The following is a 14,451-nucleotide window of genomic DNA, read 5'->3' on the forward strand; positions in this document are numbered from 1 at the left end:
CTCAAAGGCAGAGGGCATGTAGCGGCACCTGTAGAAGTGACGAATGAGGAAGTGGGAGAGACTGGTGGTGGAGATTCACTTGGGACAACACCATTATCCAAGAGGCTGGGTTCTATAGCCTCTCTCTGTAAATATTGAAATAAAAAAGGGTGGTAAGAAACCTTTCCTTGTCTTTATACTTTCCTGAGGAACCAGCTGGGAGCCGCTGACAGCATCCTGACACTTATTTACCATAACAACATGAGAAGAGCCCTGCCAGATCCATCTAAACCAGCATCCTGTTGTCACATTGGCCAACCAGATGCCTATGAAAAGCCCACAAGCAGAATTGTAATGCAACAGCACTCTCCCAACTTGTGATTCTCAGCAACTGGCTTTCAGAAGACAGTACACAACTCTCAAATCGAATAACCATTGATAGCCTTATCTTCCACAAATCTTCTTTTAAAGCCATCCAAGCTGACGGCCATCATTACATCTTGCGGGAGCAAATTCCATAGTTTAATTGTGCAGGGTGTGAAGAAGAATTTTCTTTTCTCTGGGCTGCATCCAATATTCTCCGTCTGCTAGGCCAGGGGTGCTCACACTAACAGATGTGAGAGTTTTAATGCTGCAGAGCAGAGGAATTTGACACAACATTTGCACGAGCAGAAACTCATTGCAAAGTTACTAGCAAACTGCTTATGCAGTCCCTGGAACTACTATGTTCTGCTGCTGCCAAAAAGAAAAAAAAGTCAGTGGAACTTTAAGTTAAAGTGCCTTTAACTTAACTAAGTTAAAGTGCCTTTAACTTAGCATTACATTGTATAACACTAGTAGATAGGTAGCCGTGTTGGTCTGCCATAGTCAAAATAAAAAAATTCCTTCCAGTAGCACCTTAAAGACCAACTAAGTTAGTTCTTGGTATGAGCTTTCGTGTGCATGCACACTTCTTCAGATACACTGAAACAGAAGTTGCCAGATCCTTCTATATAGTGAGAAGGTGGGGAGGGGTGTTACTCAGAAGGGTGGTGGGAATGGGAGGTAGGCAGATAGCTGAGAGAGCCTGTTGACGACTCTTAACGACTGTAATAGGTCTTACAGGAAAAGGCAAGGGGTGAGAAGGTGAGAAATGGTTTAGTCATGTATAGTGAGATAAGAATCCAATGTCTTTGTTCAGCCCAGGTCTTTCCATGGTTTTAAGTTTGGTAATGAGTTGTAATTCAGCAGCTTCTCTTTCCAGTCTATTTCTGAAATTCCTTTGTAGTAAAACAGCTACTTTGAGATCTTGTATAGAATGTCCTGGGAGATTGAAGTGTTCTCCTACTGGTTTCTCTGTTTTGTGATTCTTGATGTCAGATTTATGTCCGTTTATTCTTTGGCGTAAGGTTTGGCCTGTTTGTCCAATATAGAGAGCTGAAGGACACTGTTGGCATTTGATGGCATACACAATGTTAGACGATGAGATGGTATGTGTGATGTTGTTGGGGCCAGTAATGGTGTTGTCCGGGTGTATGTGGCAGCAAAGTTGGCATCTGGGTTTATTGCAGGCTCTGGTGCCAGTGTCTGTGTTAAGTCTGGTTGTAGTATTATTGTGGGTTAGGAGTTGTTTAAGATTGGGTGGCTGTCTGTAGGCAATGAAAGGTCTTCCTCCCAGAGCTTGAGAAAGAGAACTGTCATTGTCCAGGAGAGGTTGTAGATCTCTGATGATGCGTTGTACTGTTTTAACTTGGGAGCTGTATGTGATGACTAGAGGAGTTCTGTTATTTTCTTTTTTGGGTCTGTCTTGCAGCAAGTTCTCTCTGGGTATCAGTCTGGCTCTGTTGATCTGTTGTCTAACTTCATCTGCTGGGTATTTTAGTTCTGAGAAGGTTTGCTGTAGATCTCTTAGGTGAGAGTCTCTGTCTGTAGAATTGGAACAGATGCGGCTGTAACGTAGTGCCTGGCTATATACAATGGACTGTTTGGTATGTTTGGGATGGTAGCTAGAGGCATGTAGATATGTTTGTCGGTCAGTTGGTTTGCGGTATAAGGTGGTGTCTATGCGCCCATCCTGTATTTTTATAGTAGTGTCCAAAAAATGTATTTCTTGCATAGATTGATTCATTGTAAGGTTGGTTTACTACAAAGGAATTTCAGAAATAGACTGGAAAGAGAAGCTGCTGAATTACAACTCATTACCAAACTTAAAACCATGGAAAGACCTGGGCTGAACAAAGACATTGGATTCTTATCTCACTATACATGACTAAACCATTTCTCACCTTCTCACCCCTTGCCTTTTCCTTTAAGACCTATTACAGTCGTTAAGAGTCGTCAACAGGCTCTCTCAGCTATCTGCCTACCTCCCATTCCCACCACCCTTCTGAGTAACACCCCTCCCCACCTTCTCACTATATAGAAGGATCTGGCAACTTCTGTTTCAGTGTATCTGAAGAAGTGTGCATGCACACAAAAGCTCATACCAAGAACTAACTTAGTTGGTCTTTAAGGTGCTACTGGAAGGAATTTTTTTATTTTTATTGTATAACACTCTTTCCTGAATCTTCAGTGTCATTGAATAGTCCTTGTTCTACTATTATGAGGGAGGGAATAAGCTTCTCTCTATCTCCTTTCTCCAGAACATGGATAATTTTGTATATCACCCCATGCTCACTTTTTCTTATAAACTTTTTCTTATAAGAGTCCAAATGCTGTAACCTTTACTTCATGAATGCTGTAACCTTTACCTCTGCTTGTGTGTAGGCTTTACACATGAGCAGAACTCAGGGTGGTTGCTTCCATTGCTTCACCCTCTTTCCATGCAACCTCGGAAAATTCAGGACAAAGGGAAGTATTTCTTCATGTTGTTAGACCATTGCTGGAGTATGGCATTCACTCCCACAAGAGGTAGTGATGCTCACCAACTTGGAATGCTTGGACATATTCTTGGAGAAGAAATCTATCAACGGCTAATAGCCACAATGGCTGTTTTCTACCTCCACCATTGGTGGCAGTATACATCTGAATCCAGTTATGAGGAACCGCAGGATGGCAGAATGCTGTTGTTCTCATGTCCTGCTTGTGGACTTTTCATAGGCCTCCAAAGCTCTTATTAAGCAACCTTCTATTTGACAATCCTGCTATGTTCCACTCTATCCCCTCGATATATTAGGGATGCCAATCAACATTTCTTTCTAGAGGAGTCATCGTTTTAACACTGTTAATTCCTAATATACACAGTGAAGTTTCTGTACCCTCATTGTAACACACCGCTGCATGACAAATGACACATTACACTTTAATGCTTTTCATCTACCACATTTTCAATAGTTTTTGGTACAGCTTATCAATCTTCCATTTCTTATCTTACAGAATATAGACAACTACAATGAAGCACTCTCCCCTCTTCCTTTCTTTTTCTTTTTTTCTTTTTAAACCATATTCGTTGTTCATTCTCCAGCAACTAACTCAGGACCAAGAGCACAAAACATAACGAAAAAATTCCCTCTTATTTTGTTCTAGGTTGACCATGTTTCTGCAACTTACAGAACATAGGATGCTGCTTCATATTGAGTCAGATCACTGGTCTTATCTAACTCAGTGCTGTCTACACTGACTGGCAGTGGCTCTCTGAGGTTTCAGGTGGGGGTCTTCCCCAACCCTACCTGGAAATATCAGGAGTTGAACCTGGAACCATTTGCATGCAAAGGAGCTAAAGCTCAATGACTGAATGCATTGAGAAACAGTCTTCCCCACCACCAGATATTGTGAACTCCCATTATCCTTGACCATGCACCATACTGGCTACAGCTGATGAGAATTGAAGTTCAGAGTTTCTAGAAGGCATCAGGCTGGGGGTGTCCACTTTACATGCAGGAGCCCTCACATTCAGGTGCCACCATCCCCTGTCAAAAGCATCTCAGCCAGCACAGTTAGGAAAGGCCTGTTCCTGAGGAAAGCTCTCATTGACCAGAGCGGAGCAGTCCTCCTGATGCCCTCCAGATGTTGGCCTCCCTGGAGCTGATGGGAGATGTAGTCAAAAACATAGCTTTGGCAATACTGTTCTAGAGAGACCAACTATTTGGTAGAAGACAGCTTCCCATGTTGAATCTCTCTATTAGGAGTTTTCAGCTGCATAGAGCTTCCAGAATAATTATGCCACATATTATGCTAAATATCCAACAAATTAGTGCACCTCCCAAAGACGGTGATTGGTTCCTTGTGGCTTTGAAAACTGGTAATTATGATTACAATCTTGTAATCATGATTACAAGCATGTGGTATACAAATCTCATGAAATAAGTAAAATAAAATAATAAACTTCTGTGCACGTATGCACACAACCCCTGCAAAGTAATTAAAAGTATGTAAAATGTTTTATGCACTTCTTTTCTTCCTAGATAAGTGCCAAAGTGAGTATATCCAAAGCTGGAGAACGTAGTGTGCCAAAGGGGTTTGATGTTTTAATTTGCAGTATGTAAAATTAATGGACCTAGAAAGCCTTGCCTTAAATTCATTGGCAAAAGTAATCTATACACTTGTCTGATTGTTTCCAATGGATGTTCACCTAAAATTGCCTCCTTGGACACCACCTTGTAAAAAGCCACTTCCCATGCAGAACAGCTTCATGGCTGCCACCAGCAGTTTCTAAGCAATGTTCCCTAGATTTTTCCCTGCTTGTTCATTCATATGCTTTTATTACTAACTGCAAATGCTCCACATGGGGATGCTGTGTCTTCAGTTTGAATAACAGGGAAAGAGGTGAATGCTGAAACTACTGCAAGGCACAGATCCCATGGGCATATCTATAGAATCTGCATAGCTAGCCCAAACACCACAAGTGACAGCTCAATCAATTTCACCATGCACATAAACACTTGGGCCAAGTCCACTGCAGAGATAGGATGCTTGTCCTGGGCCTGAAGCCGGCTCTACCATTAGATCCAGTGGGGTGGGGGAAAGAAATTTGATTTGGTTCCCATTTTAATATGAATCTACACAGGGCTGTCTTAAGCATATGTGGCGCTGGGGTGCAAAGATCCACCCAGCGCCCCCCCCTCCAGGTTGCCCAGTCCCAGGCATGCAGGAGGGAAGAGCCGGCCAACCACCTCAGTGTCTCGCTGGCTCAGTCGCCCCCGAAATCGCGATGCAGAGCCGCCTGCAGTAGAAGAATAGGAAAACATGAAGCTGAGTTAGACCACTGGTTCTTCTAGCTCACCATTGTCTACAGTGAATAACAATGGCTATCCAAAGTTTCAGATAGTGTCTGTCCAGCCCTTCTTGGAAATAGAGGGGATCAAACCTGGGACCCATGGTATGATTATTTTGGAGCAAGCCCTCAGGATTCAGCTCTCTGTTACCTGAAACTGGGCATTACATGTGCATATGAAACAAGAAAAACCAAACAGAGGAACCATGTCAGTGTTTGAGAAACTGAGTGCTTCAAACAGAAGAAAGCCCCAAACTATTACTTATTTCTGTGTCAATATTGAGGAAATGCTATAATTGGGCATTGACTGAAGTAATTGGGTACTTACTTGAATAATTCATTAACTGTATTAACAGCCGACCAACTATTTATGTAAATGTAATGGGCATTAAAAGAAACTGCTATGAAAACAATCTTTGAAAGTAGAATCAAAGGATGCATTCTGAGGACGTAACTGGGTGTTATTTTATTTTTATTTTTAAAAACTCGCTACTGCTGCCATTTTGTGTTTCATCCTCGCCTCTTCGTGGTTAAGTGTCTTATAGGCTCTGATCATTTCTTTTCTGGCAGGCAAAGACATTTTTAAATTTACACACAAGTTGCTTCGTTGAAATTGGCGTTTCAAGTTTCACTTTGTATTCTTTATTACTTTTTATTATTGCATTCTTATCACTATTGTTAGACGGCTCAAGCACTATTTGGTTGAAAGACACAGAACTCACTTGTAAACACCAAGAAGTAGGCAATACATAAATGACATGACATTGTTGAGCTAGTCATTTCTCTGCCTACATTGCCGACAGCCAATCTGAGGCAGGGGACAATAACATAAGAAAGTTAGAAGAGCCTTGTGGATCAGGCCATAGACCCAACTAGTTTGACATCCTGTTCCCACAGGAGCCAACCGGATGCCTATAGGAAGACAATAAGCAGGACCTGAGAGCAATAACACTTTCCCCTCCTGCGGTGTCCAGTGACAAGTATTCAGAAGTACACTGCTTCCGACAGTGGAGGGAGAACATTCACATCTGGGTCACTGAATTTGCCTCTTTTGAAGCCATCAAAGTTGGTGGCCATCACTGCCCCTTGTGGGAGGCAAGTGCCGTATTTAACTATGCTCTGTGAAGAAGTCCTTTGTTCAAATCTTCCAACATTCTGCTTCATTGAATGTCCACATCTCTAATGTTATGAGAGAGGGTGAAAAGCCTTTCTCTGTCCACTGTAGGGACAGTGTGATGGTACAAGGGGCGTTCATTAAAGATTTCTCCTGATGTACTTCCAGTGGACCAAGACAAACAAAACTGGGCACAGTTATTAGTCCATCTCTACATAACTACCAGCAAGAGTCAAACACTTCTCCCGTTGTTTTATGCAGCTGTGGAGACCTTGCCTGTAGAAGTCAGCTGGTTGCATCAGAAGCCACAACTTGACCTCAGAAATCAGCATTTCATTGCTTGGAAAAAGCTTGCCTTTCAAAAATAACTTCATGGTTGGAAAAAGGTGGAAGTCCAATGGTGTGAGGTCGGGAGAATAAGGGGGTGAGGAAGGATTTCATAGCCACAGAACCGTGCTTCCATCTGAGCAACATGCGAGTTGTGAACCAGGGCGTTATCCTGCAGGAGGCGGACACCTTTGGTCAGCAAACCATGCCTCTCAATTTTGATGGCCTTCCTCACTTTCTGCAGCAGTGAAGATAGCATGTCCCAGTAATTGTGGTACCCTTTGCCAGGAAATCCATCATCACTACTCCGCGCTGGTCCCAAAAGACCGTGAGCATGACCTTGCCTGCTAATGGTTGGACACGTGCCTACTTTGGAGGTGGTGAGGCAGTCCTTAACCTGTTTCTGTTCCAGGTAGTCATTATAAGAAGCTTATCATTGAGGTCTGGTGCATTAATCTGCTTTTTTCTCTCTCCTCCTCCCTCCTCATCTCATTTCCTTTTGTGCAATGTCTTTTAGATAGTGTAAAGTCGATAGTGGGAACTATCTTGCTGATATTTGTAAGCAACTCCAGGATCCTGTTTCATAGTAAAATACTTCACACAAACCAATCATTTGTGTTTGGTACTTGGAATGTACTTCTGAGCAGAACCACAAAGGATTGTGTAGTTAGGGCCCTGTCTAGTTTTACCCTTTGGTGCCATGTTAAAATCACTATTTTCCCCTCAGAGCTTTTAATTAAACAGTACTGTTTTATGACAGCTTAGGATGTTTGCTGTGTTGCTGAAGTTTATTGAGCCTTTGTCTTGTTTTATGTAGCTTTGCTGAATAATTATTGTGATTTACTGTTTTCCTGGTTTCTCTTTCCTGTTTTACAAGTTTTCCCCTCTCCATAAGCTGCGTATCTAACTTAATATATATATCAAAAGGGCAGGGTGTAAATATTCTAAACAAACAAACATATGGTGCCCTGAAGTCAGCACTGCTAGGACCTGGGAGGCCAGGATTCGAATAGCTCAGTTGGTTAGACCATGGTGCCGATAACACCAAGGTTGCAGGTTCGATCCCTGTATGGACCATCTGCATGTTCCTGCATTGCAGGGGGTTGGACTAGATGACCCTCAGGGTCCCTTCCAACTCTACAGTTCTATGATTCTATGATTCTATGAATCCCCACTTGTCCTTGAAGTTCACTGGGTGACCTTGGGCCAGTCACTGCCTCTCAACCTAATGCACCTCACAGGGTTGTTGTGGGAATAAAATGAGAAGAAGAACAATATATGCCATTTTGAGCTCCTTGGAGAAAAAGGTGGGATAAAAATGCAATAAATAAAATACTTCGAACACCTGTGATAGTGTCACATGTGCAAAGTTGCACACACAGTGCTGTATGCTTACAACGTTTTCATGTACATGGAAGAGGGATGAGGGGAAAAGTCATTGCAGTTTGCCTTCAAGAGTGAGCCAACCTTGTTGGCACTTTATGAAACTATAAGCAATCTAATGCAAAGCCATCCTGTGAAATTTATTCACACTTCTCCAAATTCTGCAAGGAGCTTCTCCAGTCAAGTAACATGTACAAAAATGCATTTAAAAGGGGGGGGGATATAGGACCCCTGACCATTAAGTCCAATCGCAAACGACTCTGGGGTTGTGGGCTCATCTTGCTTTACTGGCTGAGGGAGCCGGTGTTTGTCTGCAGACAGTTTTTCCGGGTCATGTGGCCAGCATGACTAAGCCGCTTCTGGCGAAACCAGAGCAGCACACGGAACGCCGTTTACCTTCCCGCTGGAAGGTACTTCCACTTTGACATGCTTTCAAACTGCTAGGTTGGCAGGAGCTGGGACCGAGCAAAGGGAGCTCACCCCATCATAGGGATTCAAAACCGCTGACCTTCCAATCGGCAAGCCCTAGGCTCAGTGGTTTAGACCACAGCGCCACCCGCATCCCGACAAAAATGCATATGCTACAATAAAGTGTGCAAAAAATGCATCTGCTAGTAAAACTGATATACAAAAATGGATATACATGAAATGCTGAAGAATTTTCCCAAGAATTTTTCTTATTGAAAGGAATTTCAAGCTCATGCAGAAATATGAACACAGAAATCACGAAGTGGAGAAATGAGAAACAGGATGAAACTATAATTGACAGACTCACACATATACAGTGGTGCCTCGCAAGACGAAATTAATTCGTTCCGCAAGTCTCTTCGTCTTGCGGTTTTTTCGTCTTGCGATGCACGGTTTCCCATAGGAATGCATTGAAAATCAATTAATGCGTTCCTAGGGAAACCGCCTTCAGACCAGGTCCGGGGACAGTCTGTCCCCGGACCTCTTCTGAAGGCTGGGGGGGGACAAGGGCTTTTCTTCCCACCCCCAGCATTTTAAAAAACCCTGGGACAGCGGAGTCCTCCGCTGTCCGGGGCGATCTTAAAATGCTGGCGGGCGGCATTTTAAAATCGCCCCGGACAGCGGAGGACTTCTCCGCTGTCTGGGGTGATTTAAAAGCCCCTGGGAAGGCAGGCAGGGGGGACAAAGACTTTCGCCCCCTGCCCGCCTTCAGAAGGTGTCCCCGCCCCCCGCCCCACTTCGGAACAGCTTTCCGAAGTGGGGCGGCTGGGCCAGGTGTCCCCGCCCCCCCTCCCCACTTCAGAACAGCTTTCCGAAGTGGGGCGGATGGGGCAGCTGTTCCCGCCCCCCCTCCCCACTTCGGAACAGCGTTCCGAAGTGGGGCGGATGGGGCAGCTGTTCCCGCCCCCCCTCCCCCCTTCGGAACAGCGTTCCGAAGTGGGGCGGCTGGGGCAGCTGTTCCCGCCCCCCCTCCCCCCTTCGGAACAGCGTTCCGAAGTGGGGCGGATGGGGCAGCTGTTCCCGCCCCCCCTCCCCCCTTCGGAACAGCGTTCCGAAGTGGGGCGGATGGGGCAGCTGTTCCCGCCCCCCCTCCCCCCTTCGGAACAGCGTTCCGAAGTGGGGCGGATGGGGCAGCTGTTCCCCCTCCCCCCTTCGGAACAGCGTTTTAAAATGCTGGGGGTCGGCAGCGAACGCTCCCGACCCCCAGCATTTTAAAATCTCCCCGGGACAGGGGGAGATTTTAAAATGCTGGGGGTCGGCAGCGAATGCTTCGCTCCCGCCCGCCAGCATTTTAAGATCGCCGGGGCAGGCGGGGGGAAGGCAGGCGGGGGGGGAGCAAAGACTTTTGCCCCCCGCCGGCCTTCAGAAGAGGTCCTCTTCTGAAGGCTGGCTGTGGGCGAAAGTCTTTGCTCCCGACCGCCAGCATTTCCCTATGGGCTTTCGTCTTGCGATGCAAGCCCATAGGGAAATTCGTCTTGCGAAGCGCCTCCAAAGCAGAAAACCCTTTCGTCTTGCGGGTTTTCCGTCTTGCGAGGCATTTGTCTTGCGGGGTACCACTGTACTGCAGTAAAGTGTGCACAAAGTGTTTTTGAAAAATGACATGAAATAAATGCATCATGTCTGGGGAAATTGCTTTACGTATTTGCCAAAATTGCATACAGACATGTGTCTATTAGGATAAATTTGCACTGAAATGCTGATGTGGAAAAGTGGGGAACTGAACTTGAGATTGGAGAGAACGAGAAAGTGAGTGAAATCTCACTCACTTTGCCCATGCCTAGTGTGGAGTTTACATTGCTGGAGAAGTAAGTCTTTGCCTTCAGCCCATCCAACTAGTTAAATATGTCACTGCCATTTGAATCTGAATAATTGCCGTTAGAAGATTATTATTTGTTTCAATCAGCCTCATAGGTCAAGGTGGAGGCAATGAAATGAGGTGGGTGCTGGAGAACACGCTGCCCCTCTCTGCACTTAGCACAGTCTGGTAGCATCTAAACCTTCCACAAGCAAATGTTGTTGTCAGCTGAACAGGAGTTCTGCGTGGAGATGGGTCCCTTTAATTAATCATATGCTACAGATTTTCCACCCACCCTGAACTTTCTTCCATGTACGTTTCCCTCCCCCCATTGCAATGAGCTTCACTCGTGGCTTGATACGCCCACAGGCATTACTGTGCTAAAATTGTTCACTGCAGCCAGTTGAAATCTTCCCTGACCTTCCATTTCTCCTGTTGCAAATGCTGTCATTCGTCCACCGCCCACGGACACCCCCCTGCCACCGCCCACCTCCACTACAATGCTCCTGATAATTGTTTTCTGAAGGATCTCATGGTATCAGCGCATTTCTTAAAAGTGTCTCTCTCTTTTTGAATTCGTGGAAAGAGGGGGAAAGAAAAATCCTTGGAATGGAAATAGGGTTCTAGCTCTCATTGTTTCAGAGTGACGTCCAAACGAGGGGCAGCCAACATAAGAAGAGCGCTGTTGGATTGCGCCAGTGGCCTGGCCAGTCCAGTCCAGCATCCTGTTCTCGTAATGGCCACCCAGATGCCCTTAGGAAACACTCGGGCAAAACCACAGCACAAAAGCACTCTTCCCTCCTGCGGTTTCTAGCATTCAGAAGCATTACTCTCTCTAACCATGCAGGCAGTGCCTAGCTATCCTGGCTAGTAGCCATCAATAGTGTGATAGCCTGGGACTCGGGCTCAGACTCAGAACCAGAGGAGTCTCAGTCTGCACCGGATCCTTTGCCTCAGGCATCATCTGAACCAAGTCTCGGGCCTGATCCTGAAGAGTCCCAGTCTGCACAGGTTCCCCTGCAACAAACACCAGCTGGGCCGAGTCAGGGGCCTGAGCCTGCCCTGGCTCCAGATGCGGGGATTACCTTCTTGCCTTCAGCTGGGCCATCACTTTCAGCTGCCCCACTACTGGTTGGGTCAGGGGTGGCTGAGGAGGCCCCTGGGTCTAGTAACCCACCAACGTCTCCCGAGCTGCAGAGACTCAGGTCTGAGAGAAGTAGAGACCTGAGTAACTCACAGGGAGGAGTGCTCGCCTTTGGGCAAAACAGGGAGGTGAGTCGCCAGGGGATCAGGATCGGCCGCTACCCCGACAAAGATAAAAGGCTGTTGGACCCTGCCCCAGATTGCGGGAGCAACATTGCTGTATGCTAGATCCTGCCCCTGTCCTTGCCTGGTTTCCTGCCTCGTGTCCTGCCTTGGCCCTGTCGGACTGACTCCTGGTAGAACCTTCGGATTCTGGACTGGTCCTGGACTGTGTTTCACGGGTTATCCCCGGGCCCAGCACAGATAGCCTTATCCTCCGCAAATTTGTCCAAGCCTCTTTTGAAGCCACCAAAGTTGGTGGCCATCCCTGTCTTCTGTGAGAGGGAGATCCATAGTTTAACTACGCACTATGTAAAGCAGTTTCTATTATCAGTTCTTTTATCTGGGGTTTTTTTTAATCTGTTCTTTCATCTGGAGGTTTATAAGCAGAGGTTGGATGGCCTTTGGTCATGGATGCTTTAGCTGAGAGTCCCTTCCAACTCTACAGTTCTATGATCTCTCCCCTACAAGTTACTGCACTCCCACAAGGCCCAGCCAATATGGTTGGTTGATATATAATGGGATGAATTTCAGCAACATCTGGATGCCACCACTTTAGCTATCCCTGGTCTAAATTGTAACCCAATTGTATTGTGCTTGATTAATGCCTCCAGACCTCTCTAACTTGCCCTTGGGACTCTCTCCAGACCATGTGCCTCATCAGCCCTATTTCATAGCTCCCCCCCTCCCTCTCTCTCTCTCTCTCTCTCTCTCTCTCTCACCTGGGATGTTATCTGGAGCCATGATGATGCCCCTTGGGCACCTGGGTGGAGGAAGAGAGCAATTCCAGGTTCAATCCCCAGCATCTCCAGGTAGGGCTGGGAATGCCCCCACTCTGAAACTCTGGAGAGCTGCTGCCAGTCAGTGTCAACAATACTGGGCAAGATGAACCCAGTAGTTTGACTCTGTATACCACAGTTTCTGGTGTTCCTAATGTGCGGAAAGGGAGCGGGATTGTGCTTGCCTCCTGAGGACCATTTTATATTTGCAACATCCCTGTGAATGCGCAGGGCATTCTGGGAAAAGAAAATGGCAGCTGCCAGAAGGCAGCCGCTTCAGCTGACTCTGCTGTTAACCTTGGTGAAGGTAAAAAAAAACCAAACACTTTGTAAGCTGCTTTGAGACAGGTATAGTGGGAAACAGATGATTTATTGTATTTCTATACCGCTTTTCTCGAAGTGTTCTCAAAACTACCAGCATGAGTTTGACCAAACTGCGGGAGGCAGTGGAAGACAGGAGTGCCTGGCGTGCTCTGGTCCATGGGGTCATGAAGAGTCGGACACGACTAAACGACTAAACAACAACAACATACCGCTTTTCATTCAAATGAATCCCAAAGCAGCTTACAAACAGTAAATAACAATAACATAATAAATCAGAAGAGAACATCAGAAATACAGCATAAATCATATAAAATAATTAACAAATAATCAAAAGCCAATTACACTCTATAAAACACTATCAACAAAGCAGCAACTAAAAAATAAACTAAACCTCACAATTACAGCAGAAGTGATATTATTCACCTCCAGAGGTGCACTCTGTCGTCTCTTGAGACAAACGGATGCCAACAACATACTATATTAACCAATCAATACACCATTTATAATCTATAAAACAATATTAACAACATTAACAAAATAGCAACTAAAAAAAAATAAGCTAAGCACTGTTAAGTTCACATGCACACTGTCCACACCCCCATTAAAATACATATAATACACATAATGGTCATTGTGAAACCAGCTCAGCCAGATGCTGCACCAGCCAGGTAGTGGGCCATGGTGGAGACGGTGGGCTTCTTGCGCCTACCACCAGTGATAAGGTGGCTGTTGACTCCAGGTAGCCTGCCCAGGTGCTGCTGCTGAGGAACTCATCCACATCACTCTCTGTAATCAGGAGGTTCATTCCCACATGAGGAACTTCAGTATGATCCTGCCCCTCCAGAGCGGCAAGTCTTGACTGCACTCAGTGTAGAGGCTGACCAAGAAGTTCATCAGCATTTCTATGCTTCGTACGCTCTCACTGCACCATGGCTCATCCATCACCAGCCGCTCTAGCTTCTTCAGCCACACCATGCCCAACAAGGGAAGCAAGTGGGGTGGCTAGCTGAGACCACCAAGAAGAAGGAGGAGGTTAGAATAGTTCATATCCAGCAATGGGGATGCAAACTCTTCAAAGGTCTGGTTCATGTGCTTTCCCAGGCATCAGTCAGAAAAGTTGTACAGGCAGCAAAGCTTGTAGATTTGACCCTTTTTTCTTGCCAGGGTCCTGAGCCCATTAATTGCTACAACTTCCTATTTCTCTAGCATGGACATAAAGTGATAGGATAATCACCACCTGCTGAATTTCTTCATCTCATTTGTGTATGTCTATTTTAGGAAGGGACAACAACTCCTTTTCTGCCGTAGCAGGATGTTGCCTTTGGAAAGCAATTCAAGTAGCTAATGCTCTGTATTGATTGTCTGAAGGGCCCAAACTATTTCACTTGCTCTCCCCATCATGGTTAATGATATTATCAATAGCAGCCCCGCTCTGCAAAATGAATTTTAGACCCCTTTTGTCAGGGCTTCAATTTATTCACCTTTATAGGCTGCATGTTACGAAAGAGGACCGAGCTTAATTTACTTCTAAAGGTTTGTCATCCAATTGGATCCCCCCCATCCCCATCCCTGCCTCATTGGGTTGTCTTCCTGCCACTGGCATTAATAGAAAGAAAACATTTGATGCATCTGGTCAGCTTACCCACCAGGATCCCCCCTTGCTGGTGCTCTGACATTTCTGGTTCTGACCACATGCAGACTAATGCATTTTCATTTGAGCAAATGGCTTCTTTATGATTGAAGACAATAGTCATTTGGTTTCCTTTGTGCCTCCCTTATCATTGTCCAT

At 45.6% G+C, this 14,451-nt stretch overlaps 1 long non-coding RNA gene across 1 annotated transcript in view; it reads left to right on the forward strand.

Annotated features, from left to right (window-relative positions):
• LOC308591351 overlaps window positions 1–14,451 on the forward strand; it is a 539,976-nt gene that overhangs the window by 403,974 nt on the left and 121,551 nt on the right. The window lies entirely within an intron of this gene.

This window comes from Podarcis bocagei (genome assembly GCF_964188305.1).
Source record: "Podarcis bocagei genome assembly, chromosome: 7".
Lineage (NCBI taxonomy): Eukaryota > Metazoa > Chordata > Lepidosauria > Squamata > Lacertidae > Podarcis > Podarcis bocagei.